Raw genomic sequence first — 18,146 nt, 5'->3', positions numbered from 1 at the left:
GCCGCTCCGCGGCATGTGGGATCCTCCCAGACCGGGGCGCGAACCCGGTTCCCCTGCATCGGCAGGCGGACGCGCAACCGCTGCGCCACCAGGGAAGCCCCTCCTCCCATTCTTAAAATGATTTCAAAGACTGGTAGAATTCTATGTCAAGACAATGTCACTTTACTTGTGAGTGGTTTCTCCCCTCCTTCATGCCATACTACTCTAGTGGTGCTTTTATTAATTGATGAAACACACATTATTTAGAACCTCCTACTATCCAGCCTCTGCTAAGCACTAGAGATGCTTCAGGATCCCTCAAAGACCTTATCACTTAGTAGACAGAGACAGAGGTGCCAAAAATAATTACACTAAAGCTTATGGGGAGGAATGTACAGGGGACAGAGCCCGGAGTCGGGGTGGCAGTTGAGTTTTGACCCAACGGGGACCCTGCTGGTCTTATTTATATGCTCTTAAGAAGTTCATATCCCTTTAATATTTTATTTCCCTGAGACTCTCAGTCACATAGGGTGAATTTTTTCCCTCTCTTTCTTGTGAGGAAAGAGTGGTTAAAGGCAATTAGTTAATGAGCTTGAGATAATTGTTCATTAAATTGTAAGCACTAGTTATATTGAGAAGTGACTTTAACTAGTTGTACAACTCAAGAAATACCTAAGTACTAGCATACAGGATTCCTTCCCTTCTGAACTCCTACAACAGAAGATTTTCTTGTTGTAAGTTTTGCTGTAAATTTATATACTTAAGATAAGGTTTAGACCTCTCAGTGCTAAGTAAAGTGTCAGAGAAGCAGCAAAATCAGTAGTCATTTATTTAAGGAAAGAAGAAGGGAAAGAAGGAAGGGAGGAAAGAAGGAAGGAAACGGGAAAAGGAAGGATTTGAATGAAAGCATTATGGAATAGCCTATTTTACAACTAGATTACAAGAAACCACAACTTCTATTTCTTATGCATGAATTGATGCCAAAAATTGATGCTTATTAAGTATGTCTGATGCATTATTTAAATCGTTATTATTGAAGCAAAAATAGAAAAACATAGGTAGCTGTGTCATTTGAGATGGTGTCCAGAGACCTCAGTTAGATTCTCAGTTTGGCAGTTTACTAGGTGGGTGGTCCTTGGCATGATACTTAACCTCTGTGGATCTCAAATTCCACATCTATTGTTTGGGCATCATATCGTCCTGCAATCATTTTGTGACAATGAAATAGGGTATCTATGAAACTACTTAGCAAAGATCCAAGCACATAGTAAATACCCAATAAATGTTAAGGTAATGTGCATTTTAAATTTAAATTTAAATTTTTTTATTTTTTTGTCTTTGGCTGTGTTGGGTCTTCGTTGCTGCACGCCGGCTTTCTCTAGTTGCCACAAGCGGGGGCTGCTCTTCATTGTGGTGCGTGGGCTTCTCACTGCGGTGGCTTCTCTTGTTGCGGAGCACGGGCTGTAGGCGCACGGCCTTCAGTAGTTGTGGCTCGCGGGCTCTAGAGCGCAGGCTCAGTAGTTGAGGCACATGGGCTTAGTTGCTCCACGGTATGTGGGATCTTCCCGGACCAGGGCTCGAACCCGTGTCCCCTGCATTGGCAGGCAGATTCTTAACCACTGCACCATCAGGGAAGCCTGGCAATGTGCATTTTAATAATACTCCACTTTCCTTTTTTATTCACATTTTAAATTTGTAGAAAAGTACATATTTTCAATAATAAATATCCACTTTAAAGATATGCACAAACTCTCATAGGTGGTCAGTAGGCATCATTTTTTAATCTCTTTGAAATTATTTTTCCATTACAATTTACCTATATATTGTCCCAATATATATTTATTTTGAAAGACTTTTATTGATCCACCATCGTCCTTTGCTGTGGCAAATATATGTGAAAAATGGGAAAGTAAAATTATTTTTGTGGACATCAAGCTCTAAGTGTTTTGTAGTTTCCTCTGGATGAGATTCTCAACTCAAAAATTAATATGTAATTGATAAAAAACAACATAAACATTAAAATATTGCTACTATATGTTAAATGCAAAAGGTAAAAATTTGTTGGAAATGTGTCTCTTGTTGACATGGGTGGGGCTGGATTGTCAAGGTTTGATTGAGGGAGGCTTCCCTGACATTCCTATTTTGAATTGTCCTTTTGTTACATACACCAGAGGTTCCCCTCTGTAGAGCAACTCACTATAGTTACATTAGGAATGAGGGTATCTTCTTCTTTCCAGAAATCAAGGATAACTGGTTATGAAAAAGGAAGTGAAGGGGGAGATCCTCCCAGTTACTTTCTTGAACAGTTTAACATTAGGAAATATGACATATATTGAGTATACGGAAATTGATTCCCCACAAATTATCTGTGCACATTTAACCTTGAGGGGCGGGCAATTGTGAAGAGGAATCAAAGATAAATAAGACAAATAAGAATAAAAACGCAACATCTTGCTTTTGTATATTTTTATAGCATTCCTTTTTTCAAGCATAAACATGCTAGTAGTAGAAATTTCTACTGTATAATCATTTTTAATGGACGATTGAGGTACAAACAAATACATATAAACCCAAGATTCTCTGATAAACACTATACTTTGTGTATTACACTTTTATTTTATTTTTATTTATTTTTATTTATTTTTTTGTGTGTGTGGTATGCGGGCCTCCCTCTGTTGTGGCCTCTCCCGTTGCAGAGCACAGGCTCCGGACGCGCAGGCCCAGCGGCCATGGCTCACGAGGCCAGCCGCTCCGCGGCATGTGGGATCCTCCCAGACCGGGGCGCGAACCCGGTTCCCCTGCATCGGCAGGCGGACGCGCAACCACTGCGCCACTAGGGAAGCCCCTACACTTTTAAATGTATTGTTATGAACATATTTTCATTTTAAGCATTTTTCATTATACGCTGTATATTAGTAAATAGATTTTCTTTTCCAAGATAAGCATTTAAATCTCCATATTTCTATGCAAGAACAAAATTTTATGTTTTTCTTCATTATAATTCAGTTCAAAATATATTCTAACTCCTCATGTGATTTATTTGGCCCATAAAATTTGTACAAATATGTTATTTATTTTCCAAATAATTTAGGTTTCTTTTTAGGCGGCCCTTGGTATCTTTTTGTCTTTTCTCAAACAGCAGCAAGGCTGATACTATTAATATGTAAGTCAGATTACTACATTCCTCAAAGTTAAGACAAAACAGATTTTTACAACACACCATTATTTTATGTATGACTAAGTTAGAAAAAAAGTTACCTACTAACACAACATTGATTTCTAGACATGTCTTTATTTCAGTGAGGTTAAAATGTGAAAAACAAAACCAAAGCTATGCCTTAGAATTGATGAAATGTATTATTGTCTCCTCAGCTTAAAACTCATGACCTTCAACCTCTTAGCAGAATCCATAGTGATTACAACAGCCTGCAAAGCCCTCCTGTAATCTGCCATGTCCCCTCCCTGCCTTCTTACCTCTCTCCCCTTATCTCCTGCTACACTCACTCCTGCTCATATAGCTCCTGTCTCTCTGGTCATTCTGAACTTGCTGTGCTCAAAGACTCTGGACATACTCCTACCTTGGGGCCTTTCAAATATCCTATTTCCTCTCCCAAATGTTGATTTTCTCCCTGCGAAATTACCTCATGGCTTATTCTCTCTCCTCTCTCAATCTTTACAACTCTCATCTTCTCAGTGAGACCTTTCCCAACCACCATATTGAACTTGCTAACACCTGTTTCCTCTCCCACCTTCCTGATCTTCCTTCCTGTTTCCTTTCTCTCCATTGTACTTATCAGAATTTAAACTATGACAGAAAAATCCTACAGAATATCTCCCAATTAATATTTTCCCAGTGGAATACCTCTTGGTTATTAATATCTAGACTTCACAGAGCATTTTAAGTGCAATATATTTTGGCCAATGTTTAAAAAGAAAACAAAAAATTTATGCCCACAAGTCTAAACACAGCATTTTTAACAAAACAATGTGCACGAACAGTCTTGAGTTATATTCCAAATACAATTGGTAGAACATAAAAATTTTAAGAAGTGAGAGTTGAATGTCAACTAAGGAGACGCACATGATGATACTACACAGCCAGGAGCCAGGAGCCAGAAGCCAGACTATTTGTTAACAACATCATCAACTTTTTGGTGAGCAAAAGCAGTGTTTTAAGTGTTTCACATCCCAATGTAAACATTTGTCATTAATATTTTAGGCATTTGACTGTATTTTAATTATATTGGGGGATAGTGGTTGGGTTTGGGGGCTCTCAGCTTTGAGTGGGACCTGGAGCAGAAAAGGACATTATAGAATGTCTAGATCAAGAGACAACCAGCGCTGCCATTGGATCCTATGGTCCTGCAGACTCTGTGGTGTTGGAAGTGTCTATAGTGGGCAAGGGGGCAGTGTGGAGTCTATGGCAAGCTCCAGTGGGAGAATTGCCACAAAAACTCCTGGGATTCTGGAGTAAGACTGTACCATCTATCACAGAAGTTTGCATGCTATTTGAGAAACAGCTTGTGAAGTGTTATTAGGCCCTGGTAGAAATGGATCATTTTACCATTAGGTACCAAGTGACCCTATAGCCAGAACCTCTCATCATGATCTCAGTTCTGATATACCCACCAAGCCATGAAGTTGGACAAGTCCAGCTGCTGTCCATCATACAGTAGAAATGGCATATCTGGGATGATGGACTTATTAGAAGGACCAGAGGGCATGTGGATGCTACAAGTCACCCTCCACAGTTGCACAAATGACCCCTCCCTGGCTCGCACATTTAAGGGAGTTTTGTAAGAACATTTGAAGGAGAAGGAATAAAAGTGAGTTTGGCTTACGAATGAATTGGCTTGATACATGGGTGAAGCTGAAAGTAGATGATAAATATGTTATAGCCCCATTCGGAGGTACCCCCGAGGACAGTGGATGGGGAGGGAAAATCTTCCCAGTGGGTGGAGCTGCCAGCAGGATACCTACTCATCTACTTGATGTGGAAGGAGTAGTGGCCTGAGAGGAGACTGTATACTGATTCCTGGGCAGTGGCAAGTGGCCTAACCCTCTGGTGGTGGGAGGTGGGGGTGGAAGACAAGACTCTTTGAGATAGATGCATGGAGGTGGACATAGGAAGGTCGGCACAAATTGTGAAGATGTTTGTATCATCAGTTAATGCCTAACAGAAAGTATCTACTTAGAAAAGGCACTGAAAACTCACATAGACAACATTACTCTACCAGTTAACAATTGGTCACTCAGAACCGGCATGATGGGCACGTGATTCGAGTGGCACAGAGGTAGAGATGGAGGCTAGGTATGGGTGCAACAGGATGGGCAACCCACCACTAAGGCTGATCCAGCTCTTTCTGTCTCTGAGTGTCCAATTTTTCAGCAACAAAAATGAACACTGAGCCCAAACTCTTATATGGCACTTTTCTTCAAGGACACCATCTGGCCACTTGGTGCCAATGTGACACCCTCAGGCTCCTCCCATCTTCAAACAGTCATTCATCTATTTCAGGTCTAGATTTGCTTTTCTTGCCTGCAGTGTCTTAGCTATGACTGCTATCCAGGTACTTACAGAATGCCTGATGCATAGCTCAGGAATCAGTTCCACACAGCATCCAACCGGGGGAACTTTACAGTGAAGGAGGTACAGGAATGGGCTCATGGCTATTGGGTCCACTGGTCATATCATGTACTAAATCATCCAAAATCAGCTGCCCGCCCCTAGAACTCTAGAACAGCCTTCTAGCTGTACAACTGAAGTACTAGTTCACAGTAAACACTCCAAAAAGATAGGATGCTATTCTTTAGGATTTATTATATCGATTAACTCAGAGACCTTTATACGGCACTGTGTTCATGCAAGAATAGGTACATGAACCAAGGCGTGGAAGCAGAAATGACTCCATTTACCATCATCTACAATGATACACTAGGGGATTTTGTCCTTACTGTCTCTTTAACTCTGAGCTCTGCTGGGTCTTTCTGAAAGAGCCTTTTCCAAAAGTTAACATTTTGTAAGAAAGGATAACTAATCATTACCACCTAGTCTGTGGTAATCTGTGAATAGCACTTTCATGATCACAATAATGTAAACGTATTTAATTATGTTGGGAAGTAGAGGGTAATAAAAATATGGGAGTGTATGTGAGTGAGAGCTTGTGTGTGTGTGTGTGTGTGTGTGTGTTGACTTCCATGGAGAAGTCAACAGGTTAGACCTAAAACTTAAAAAGCAAGTAATAGTGGTAAAATTATGATACGAAGGAGAAGGCAAATAAGAATATTCAGCTCAAAGAAATGGAAGTGATTGTTCTGAGGAAAGAAAAAATGAAGTAGAGTGAGATTACTCTTTGTTTTAAAAGAAGTTCTTAAATGCGTGTATGCCTATTTATGATTGAAAACAAAAAAGAACAAAAGAAAACCTGATTGCCTCTTGAGTAATATGAATACTTTAGGATGATTTTATTTAATTTCTCACCCCACTTCCTCTTATAATATCATTTATCTTCTGGTTCATGTTTAACTTTAGATTTGTAATGATTTTACATTTTAGACATAGCAATATTTGTTTATTCTCTCCCCACTTCCTCCTCCCTCCCCCCCTTCCTTCTTTCCTTGTCTTTTTCCTAAATTTAATTTTCTCATTTTCCACTTCTTTATTTTGTCTAGCTGGACTAAATCTTTGGAATTTTTAATAGTACATTCAGGGAAGGCAATTGGCCCTTGCATCCTTGGATAAAATTCCAGAGACAGTATTATACAAGGCAATTATAGCATAAAAAGTGCTATATTTCAAGTAAGTGAGGATGATGTGCTTTGGTAATTGGGGTTAGATGAGTTGAAACTTATCTTCTGTGATGATAAAGGCACTGATGTTGAATATGTATATGAACAATTAGAATAAAATAGATTCACAAAATATGAGTTGAAAAACACTATTTTCATAAAACATTATTTTACCTAGGAGTGTATAACATATAACTTATTACAAGCATGTGTTTGAATATTTTAAACATATTCATAAAAATGTGAAATACCAAATTTGCCCCAAATTTACCTTTGGATATTCTCATTGAAGAAAATGTTCTCTGTCATTTTTTAGAGATAGATGGTATTGACTATTCAATCTACAAATGACCCAATAAGTTACAATCTTTACAGTACAGATGAATAAACAGAGGCTAGAAAGTTAAACATATACTCAGTGTCATACAGCTAGTAGAGGGGAGGTGAGATTTGAATCCAGTTCTAACTCACACCCAAGATACTCTTATCTTACTGTCATCTATAGCAAATCCTTTCTTTAGGGGACCCAGTGTTAAAATCTGAGGTAGGGATGGGAAAGTCTGGGCAGACACGTTCCGTGTACAGGAGAGTCCTAAGTTGAAGATTACAGTAGAGGTTCTGGGAGAGAAGGATAGAACTCTAAAGAGGTCATCACTCAAGTGAGGGGGCATATGGTAAAATACAACAAATCTGTGGACAGAAGGTACTTACTTTGTCATTTTCTCATAAATGGTCTTTGCCATGGCTTTCACCTGTGTGACACCCCGTCTTTTCTGTAACTGCCTAGGCATCTCCTGTTTCTCCATTAAGGACTTCTTAACTTTCTGCTCAGCTGGAATGCCTTCTCTGACCTACCTCCTTCTTCATCTGAGCCCCCTGGTGCACATCACAATGTGATGCCATCATCATCTTCATCACCCAGTAACTTATATGATAATAATTTATTTGCATGTCTAGCTCCACCCTGGATTGTAAGATCCTTTAGAGCAGTGTTTATGTTCTTTAAAACCATTTCTCTTCTCAGCCTAGCTGAGTATCTGGACCAGATACTCTTCCCCATGTGTAATATCTCTGAACCTAACATTTACATGTAACCAATAGTAGAGCTGGGATTTGAACCTAGCTCTAGTTATTTCATGAATGATTGAACGAATGATAAACATATTCCCTTGCAGATTTATGTGGGCATTGGGGTTTGGGAGTATATTTGAAATAGTTTTTCTTGTTTTGATATTTTTTACCCTGGAGAAAAAAATGTGTGTTGTTTCACAGGATGGTAGATTATGTTTCAAAACTCAGGTGATCATTTAATGTATGACAACCTATCATTCTGTAACTTCTTTTTCCAGAGCTAGCTGTGTTTTATCATCTTGAATACTCAGACCTTATCACCCCCCCACCATGAGACACTTACGGAAATTTCTACTGTTCTTAATCTGCAAGTTCTTAAAATTACAGAGCCAATTTTCCTATTAGACCCTGTGACATAATTGAGTGAAAAAGAAGTAATTGCATTCAACTGATAGCAGAAAATGAGCCCCAGTTGATGACTCTCTAGAGGTGTATGTCTGAATTGTCAGGGTGTCATGGTGCCACCAATTGTTCTTGGATCAATCAATCTGAAGGAGAAGACACAGGGTTTGCTTTGGAGACTTTTTTTCAGAAGAACTGATTGCTTAGATGTTTGAGAAGCAATGGTGGGAGAGTAAGCAGTTTTTCCTCCCAGGATGTGCTATCCTTCCCATGGGCAGTCATTTTTATTCATGTTATAGAAACACAACCACAGACTCTAAAACGTTTGTTCTAGGAAGTTATTCAATTCTGCAACAAACCAATATTTCTACGCTCTCCCATAAAGACATCTCAAATGTGCTTTTTGTCCCTCACACCTAATTTATGCAAAGGATCTCTTGCCCTGGGGGCTGCTCTGTTTTTTAATGAATTCACTTAGATGACAAGTAAATGTGGCAGGTGTTTCAGGAAGCACATATAGCAGCTCATCCAGGGATAGTTTAAAATTCTTTCACATGTATAATATCTCTGAGCCTAACATTTTGGTTGAAATGTGTAGATTTTGTTTCCTTTTCATCTCTTTCCATCTGAAACATTATCTTCCTAACTTATCTTGAACCTCATTGCTGGGCTGGGAGTAAGGAAAAATTTAGTTTGCTCTGCCAAAAAATGGCCATTTGACCCTGCATACATCACTGAGTAAGCATCTCTGTGCCTCAGACTTTGAAGCTGTAAAATGAGTTGGTGACAGTGGGGGAAGGGGGTTGGATGAGATGATTTCTCCATGGCCTCAAATACCACTTCTGTGCTTAGGATTTACACATATGGATCCTCAGCCCAGTTTTTGAAGCACAGATGGACATCTTCGATCAAATATTCCACAAACACATCAAGACCGGCAGGCAAAACAGCCAAGCGTCTTTCCTGTTGTCCTCTGTGGTTGTGAATAATGCCACCAGTTATCCAGAAAGATACTTAGACTTCATCCAGTGTTACAACTACATCAACTATCGCATATCAGTCTGTGATTTTGCCCTAAATTTCTCCTCACTCACAGCTCCTGTGTTAGATTGGTGGTGATGAACTTAGAGCAGGATCATTGTTTAATAAAGACAATATTTCATAATACTTCTTGATATATTTCCTCTTTGAAATAGCTACAACTTTTTGCAGTTAAGACTAGATCATGAAATTGAAGTAAGATGTTAGAGGGACATAACATAAGGAAACAGTGGCGAGAAAAGAGGGCATAGAAAGCTCTCTTCTGCCTTGGGTGTCAGCCAGGGAAAGGGGAACTGAATGGCTTCGGAGGAGCGTTATTCTCCACACATAATGACATAGCCTAGGGAAGTTTCAAAATTGCATTTACCAAGACATCAGTGAATTTCGATGCATGGGAAGTAGTTTACATGCGACTAAAGAAGATATCTAGATGGAGTTAAGTGGAATCCCAAACAAATGGAGGACTGGGGTTGAGATGAGAAGGACAGAGGGGCAGGGACTTGGATCTAGAACTAGAAGCTATGGCACAGATGTCAACAGTAAGTAGAATATAAACACAATCAGGCAGGGATTTCTGCCTCTTTTGCTTATTACTGTATATTTCCAGAACCTAGAACACTGCCTGGTATATATTAGGTACCCCTAAATGTTTATTGATTAAATAGGTATGACGAGATACCTAAAACACCACCAAGATACCTAGACACCACCAAACGCACTTCTGTAGACATAATCACAGGATATCCAGAGACCAGATAGGGTGAGGGGCATCTCTGGGAGATAGGAGAGGCATGTGATATCAACACATGGGTCTGGAGGTGAGGCCAGGTTGGTATGTAAATTGCCCATTCCCACCTCAAAACTTAGTTCCTAAGTTAAGGGCAGGAGAAAAGGAAACAAATTCTGAGTTCCTTTGTGATTAAACTGATAAAAGAGATTTTAAAACTGTAGCAGAGCATAAATTGCCCTACAATGACTAATTTAATTCCTTTTATTTCTTGAGAGAACGTGAAGTCAGTTACAGAAAAGGGAGTTGTAAGTTATGTCTTGGACCTCACTGCGATTCCTATCATCTCCTGACTTCTCTCTGCTGCCGGTTTTGTTCCTTTGTAAAACCTCTTTAATGGCTCCACATATCATGGGAGAAAGTCGAGTTCAGAACCCAAATGGCTTCACTATGTATTCAATCTTACCTCTGTCCTTCTCCATCTCTTTTGCATTCTCTATTTCAAGGCCACAACATTAGGTATTTGCCCTAAGGGAGAGTGACTGCAAATAGCTGGTCCAGTTAGGGGCACACTTTTCTGATTCACATTATTATGGGCTAGTGATAGCCAGCTCTCCATTGCCATCACCTACACACCAACTCTTTCTTTCTCTCTCTCTCTCTCTCTCCCCCCCTCCCTCCCCACCCCCGTCTCCTTCTCTCCACGCACACAAACCAAATCCCAAGTCATGTGGAACTATTCATAGTTTCCCCAAGTCCACAAGCCTTTAGTTATACTAGTTCTCTATCCACCCATCACCCCTTCACTCCTCCCTTCTCTTCTACTTCAATGAACACATATACACTTAAAAAATTCCAACTAATGTGGAATTTTAGTACCTCCTCTCTGAATCTCTCCCTTTTCTGTGCCTGGTGGCAAAATTAAGTATTATTTGTTGTACAAATAATTAACATTGTAATGTTATTTGGAGCCATGGATCGTGTCTTACTCATCTTTGTATCTCTAGGACCTAGTACGATCGCTGGTCCATAATAAGACCAAATAATGGTTCTTCAATGAATGTTCTCTGCAGTTTCTTCCAGCTCTAATGAGCTGAGATTAAAAGAGTATTGGATTTTACAACTAGAAACACAATTGGATTGAATTCCTAAAGCAACATCTTAGACCTCAGATTTTACCTGATGTTGATGAAATTTCTCTTAGCATTTTCTAGGCCTGAGGTAAATAAAATTAGTTCCAATGTTAAGATGTGATACAGTGGACAGCACATGACTAGATCTGAGTTTCGACTCTCATCTTGGCTACAACCTAGCTATGCAACTCTGGGAAAGTCACTGGATATTTTTGTCTTCAATTTCTTCTTTCATTTAAGGAAAAATAATATCTATCTTCAAGTGATGGTTTTAAGTAAAAAAAAAAGTGTGCTAATGTATGTGGCAGCTCTTTGGAGACTGTAAAGCAATATTTTTTCTCAGGATAATGCATTTGGGGAAGTTATTTGTCCCCTTTTTACTCCTCCTTAAAATCAGAAGCAGGAAAACAAATCCTAGAATAGAAATTGAAGAGTATTGATTGGGAGAATAAAATAAGAAGCATTTTTATAATAACTAGTGCTGCAATCACTAAGATTGGCTCTCATTTCATAATGAAATGTGATTCTGTGAAATAGTAGTTAGCTAAATGTCAAATGAAGGTTATTCCATTAAAATGCTGTTCTAGTTTAATCAAGCAAAGATAAGCTCAAGCCTTTACAGAGTACAGCTATTAGTGTTTTTTGTGTTTATGCAATTTTCTTTGGCTGGAAGAGTTTCCGCTATTCTTTATTCAGCCTTCCTATAGTAAAACAACTTGGCTGGAAATCTCTGTGTTAATGAAATTTATACAATTCAATATATAATACATATTAAAGTAACTATAGTGCAATATGTGTGTGCTTATGTATGTGTCTGTGTGTAATTCTAATCTGTTATTTCAAAATGGGACCACATATTAAGGAATAAAAACATATACAGTGTTTTGTCTTGATACTGAGCTTGGTGAAATACAATATGCTCTATTTTAAGAAGAACTAGCTTGAAAATCAGATAGCTGAATACTTGTCTTAGGTACTACACTTAAATGACTTTGGGCAAATAATTTAAACTTTTTGAGTCTCAGTTTGCCTCTCTATGAAATTAAAGTTACAATGTCTCAACCTTGTTATCACTTACTTGTAAGGTGAAAAATAATTAGATAAGTAAAAAAAAATTAAATTGAAATGTACAGTAATAGATGAAATAAAGGGTGTTATTATGAAGCCCAGACCATAGCCTTTGGGGCATACATAGCACTGGGCTCATACTGTGTCTCTACCAAGTATTAACTGGATGACCTTAGGCTGGTTACTTAGAACATTCAGTCTTCTGTAACCCTATCTATTAAATAGTGGGAAAGAGATTGGTCTTACAAAGTTGTGAGGAATCCATGGTGACATTTGTAAAAGACCTCACATATGATGGACATTAACATATTAGCAATCCCAGGACTCTCCCCTTCAACAGTGCCTGAGTCCAAACAAATTAAGCTTTGGAATTTTTCTGGAAAAACTAGTGGAACACATTCTTACTTATAATGCCCATAACTTGTTTCTGATCATAGTTGTGGCTGTTCTTTTGATTTTTTATTTTTTACAAAACAAGGTACCTGTGCTAGAACCTGGATAAATTGAGGACCATCTCTCCCACTCATTCCACCTTCTTTGGTCACATTGACTTGACAAATGAGTAAGTGGAGATGAGTCAAAGGCTCTCTTAAAGTCCCACACTAGTGTACTTTCCCATCACATACTTTTATGAAAAATGAAGAAAAGTTTACTTTATTATCTCTTATTATTTTATTCTGTTTTATTTAGGAAGAATTTATGGCCTAGAAGAATCTAATAAAATAATGGACACAACAGAAAACATATTCATTGCTAATCCATCACATCTTAGCTTTGTACTCCTTGTTGACAAGTACAGAGCGATGGCTTCACCAGCCGCGTAATGATAAATATCTTCATAAGGGTCCATTTCCTTTGTCTTTTCAGTGCATAAATGGAAAAACTGTTTTATGTCAACTCAGTGGAGTTAGTTCCATTTCTACCATATCTTTGTATTTTTTCTTATTCTTTTTGCTCCTTTAAAGCTTCTATTTCTTGAATGTTTCATAATATATACATAAGTGCATATATAATATCTATCTATATATATGCATATGTATATATGTATACGCATACATGAAATACATATGTATATATACATATGTGTGTACATGCACATATATACACATCTGGATAGGTGCATCTACATGTACCTATATATCGTAAGAACCAGTGTTCAGTATAATTCAGTATAACTCTCTTTTCAGTATAATTCAGAGCCTGACACACAATTCTAGAATTTTAGAATTGACAGGTGGCATTATTGGTAGCTGGCATTATGTTCTCTTTCATAAATAATCCTTTTCAGAATTTCCTCTAAAATAAGCCACCAGTACATGTGAGTTATTCCTAGCCACCATGGCAAATGACTTTGTTAATGGCAAGCCATGGAATTTCCTTCTTAATTTCTCCTTATTTGGATAAGTATAATATTGTGGACCCAAACTATCCATAGAAGGATGCAAGATGGACCTAGACATTTCCTGAGCTGCACAGACACATAGAGGGTCTCTGTTTAACTTCACTTCAGAGTTCAGAGGGAGAAATAGGGGCACTGGACACTCTCAGGGGTGTAGCCAAGGTACAATGTGCTTAATACCAGAGTCCAATCCAGGGTTGCCAACAGCAATCACTTTTTCCTTTTAAAGCTTTTTGTGTAATTTTGTTCATGGTAGAAATTAAGAATATTTTCTACAATGAAAATATTTGCAGCCAATATGGATATTGTAATCAATTCTTGTCCTAAATGTCATAAAACACAAGCTTTAGAAGAAAGATTAGCTTATGAATTATGTGAGCCTGTGACCGTCTATTCATCCATCAAACCAGCCATCCAATAACACTGATCATTTACCTTGAGTACAGATCTATGCCAGGCTTGAGAATGAACATAGTGATGAAGACGTAATCCATGCTCTGAAAGTGTTTACAGTTTCCTGGAGGCTAAAAGACAATGGCAGAACAGGCTGTCACTGAGGGTAATGTACAGTAAGTGTCTTGAGAGAGGTGTAGTAAATTGCCATTGGAGTATGAAGAAGGAAATGCTACTTCTAGCTGGGCCTCCATCTGAAGTGGGCAGGATGCCGTGAATCCAACAGTAAATGAGGAAGATAGTTAATTCTGAGAACAAACTGGATAATCATACAGAGATAGGGAAAACATTGAAGAGTGAGGAATGTTGGAAGGTTTCATGCATGAAGGAGGTAGTGAGAGGTAAAGCTAGAGAACTGTATGGAATTTGATCTTGAGGGGTATTGAATGTCAGGGCCTAGCGTTTGATTATGATGCATTGAGGGGGTCATGTTTCATGCTTAGTGGCTTGGGGAGGAAAATGAGTCCACGAAAACCAATCTCCAGAGGGGAAAAGTATCATTTTATGAGATAAGAGAGTGGGACTTTTAAATAAAACGTGGCAAACAAAGACTTTGAATAAGATTGGTATGATGAAAACACACACATACACAGACATTGGAGTAAGTGACTAGAATGTGACATTTGAGAATAAAGTTAATTAGAGTAATTGTGGTGGAAGCCAGGTTGAATTCAGTCAGGTTGTAAGAAATACACTAAATGTTGTAGATGCAGATGTCTTGATAAACATTTTGAGAAATTTGCCAGTGTCTACCATGGTGCCTACCACATTGCAAGCCCTCAGTCAACATTTGTGGACTAAATCAGTGAAAGATACATAAATCTTGATAAACCACACATTTTCTCTCAGTGGAATTAGCTATAGCTGCACTTATCACATACGTAGAACCAACCATCTGGTTCCTCATGGAAAACACAAATCGGCACGTCTGACAATTTGAAAGTGTATATCTAAGTTTGAAAATATTTACAGAAATTATAGAAATTTAATATGGTGAGGATAAAAAAGAGTCAGACTACCTGAGTTTTAATATTCCCTGTACTGTAAGCAAGTCCTTTAGCATCTCTGTGCCTCAGTTTCCTCCCTAGAATGGAGGTAATAAAGCTGGTAATTCTTAGCCGTGTAATGAGAAATAGGCATTAATACGTGTAAAATGCTTAGGAGAGGCTCTGATACGTGGCACTCATGGTATTAATGTTTGGTCATTATCATTAGTGTTATTTTAAGAATGTACTTTTTAGAATTTGAATGGCCCCTTGAATTCCAGTTCAAAATGTACGAGCTATGTTCATATGCAATATCTTAATTTATTCCTTCATCCCAATTTCATTCTTTCCATGCGGTCAGTGAGGAAACTTAGGATCTGTCAGTTTAATTGACATGCCTAAGATGGAATTGAGTCTCGAAACTAGATCTTTTAGTGATGGCCATTAATTTCTAAAAGGTCATTGTGTACCAGGCATTGTTTTAAGAACTTGGTCAAAATAATCTCATTTAATCATTATTAAGCAAGAGTAGGAACGAGGGGATCAGAGAGGTTCAATGCCTTACTTAAAGCTACATAGCTAGTGAGCTACTAGCCACATAGCTAGTAAGCCATGAGGGAGAATTTAAGTCAGGTCCTATGTCTTCAAAGCCTGTGCTCTTAGTTATCAAACCAGAAGTGCCCTAATGTGAAGTGAGAAGAAGAGAGGGATCACTTGGTCAAGGGGAAGAAAGGCATCTCTAAGTATGTTCAGTGGACTAAGTCTTCTCAGCCTCCCTAGGATCTCGGTTCAGCATCCCTGCTGGGCACAGATGCTTTTCTGAGTTCTGGCATGCCAGAGCTAAGTTTTTCCTCCACCTTCGCTTCTGAGGCCCATCTCTTTGACTCCCCTGGCCCAGCTCTGCCTGGGCTCTGAGTAAACAACCGCAGCCATAAACCTTTCAAGTAGGTGCAGAGAAGAGCTGTTTTTCATCAGGTCATTGTAGGCAGCCTGGGCTGCCAACTTCCCATCAAAGCCTCATAAACTCTTTTACGAGGCCCATAAAATGCTGCCTACTCCTGTTAGGGGAGAGGAGGATAGCCATCAGAACCAAATCATGCTGGTTTCAATTGCTTCATTTCCATATATAAGACTCCTTGGAAAACCAAAGGCAGGCCACAGTCAGATAATAAAGTGGTCCTTGTGTTCCTGTGGTGTTTCTTTACCAGGCCTCCCGGGCCCTGGGATGCATAGAAGTGTTTGATTACCAAGGAGAGCAATTCTGGGTGGTGGAGTCAGCAGCAAGTATTGCAGGGAATCATGTCTCCCATTCAGAGCTGGAGAAGTGTTGGCTGCCGGGTAGGTTCTGCTTTCTCTGCATGCACGTTCGGAGAGAATGCTTCCTGACAATATCTCATGGCTTTTCCACTGCAGTTGGACATGGAATCTGCCCCTATTTGTATCTATGTTCCTGGCATGGATTGCAGTTGCCCAAAAGAAAAGATAACCACCTTGTTAATTAGGTTCATGGAGCTGCCCAGCTTCCAAGGTTTTCTTATCCGCATGCCCACATAATGCTTCATCTTCTCTGCTTTGTCACAGAGAAACAGGCAATTCTGAAGTCAGGAATGGGAATATAGTCAGAAGGCAATTTGCAGGTAATCCACTTCTCTAGTTAGTAGGTGTTTCATCCCACTCTACTGTAAGCTCCCTCAGGGACAGGTGCTACTTCTATGTTTTATTGACAAGTGTCTACTCTTGTGCCTGGTATATATACAGAGAGAGTGCAAAACTGTTCAATAAATGAATCACTATTATAACATGTATCAGTCAGCATATGCTAAATTATGCTGTGGTAACAAACACAGCACTGAAGATTTATGTATTATTCTTGCTGTAAGCCCATCTCAAGTCAGTTGTTCCATGTCATCTTTACTCTGAAATCCAGACTAATGGAGCAGTTTTTACTTGGAATATTCCTAGTCTCTTGGCAGAGGAAAAAGAGGACAGCGATGTGAACCACATACCGGTTTAGAAGTTTCTGCTTGAGAGAGAGAGACGCCTTACTTCCACTCACATTTCACTGGCCAGTTCAAATGAAGACCAGGTCTGACTTCAAGGGGCTGGAAAATTAAAATTCTCTCCTACACGATCCCTTCCCTTATGTTTTGTCAGAGTTTAATATTTACTTGCATTGTTGCCCCTAAGATATAATTTAAGGAACACAATATTTCATTGTAATTTTAAACTGCCAAAACTAATCTGAAACCTTGAACAGTAGATATATGTTTTGTGCTCAGCACCCCAATCTTATACGGCTACAGTCCTGGCTAAGAAGAATCGGTGCTCAGAACAGTGATGCCACGAGCACTGGAATGATAGTCAATCATTAAAGACAACTTCTGTTATTGCCATCAGCTAATAGTTACTAAAGCAAAGCACAAACTTGATATATCTTATGAAGATCTTCAACAAAAAAGTAATTGAAATAAACACAAAAAGGTTTTCTGTTGAAGCCATTTTTCAATTCCTACAGGAATATATGGAGGCATAAGAACATCACGTTCAGGAGTGGTTTTATTCTATTTCTTTTATTATTCCATGCAAGAAACCATTCCTCTAAATAAATGACCTGCAGTAAGATTATAATTGAGGTTGAAAGAGTTGGCTAATAGACTAGAAAGGGAAAAATAAAAATGAAATTAAAAATGAAGTCCTTAGCAATAAAGTTAAAAAGGCATTCTGAGAGGGACTGTACTTCAAATCAATATTAAAGATTGAAGAGGAAAGAGAGAGATTAACATGGACTGATTTAATGTCTGCAAAACATTGTACTGCATGCTTTTTATATATGGGATTTTATAATACATGACAGTGCAGAAGTTACCACCTGTGAGAAATCTCTTCCTTTACCCTTCAAAATCAGCTAATGATTAAATATAGTAACAGCTAGTACGTGTTGGACACTTAACATGCGCTAGATCAGTGGTTCTCAATCACCTGTGTGATTTTGCTCCCAGGAGACATTTGGCAATGTTTGCAGACATTTATCGTTATCACATCAGGTGAGGGAGGATGGAAAGTGTTGTGTTAGTAGATCGAGGCCAGGGCTGCTCTAA

This window comes from Physeter macrocephalus, chromosome 7, assembly GCF_002837175.3.
Source record: "Physeter macrocephalus isolate SW-GA chromosome 7, ASM283717v5, whole genome shotgun sequence".
NCBI classification, from domain to species: Eukaryota; Metazoa; Chordata; class Mammalia; order Artiodactyla; family Physeteridae; genus Physeter; species Physeter macrocephalus.
This window is presented reverse-complemented; position numbering follows the sequence as displayed.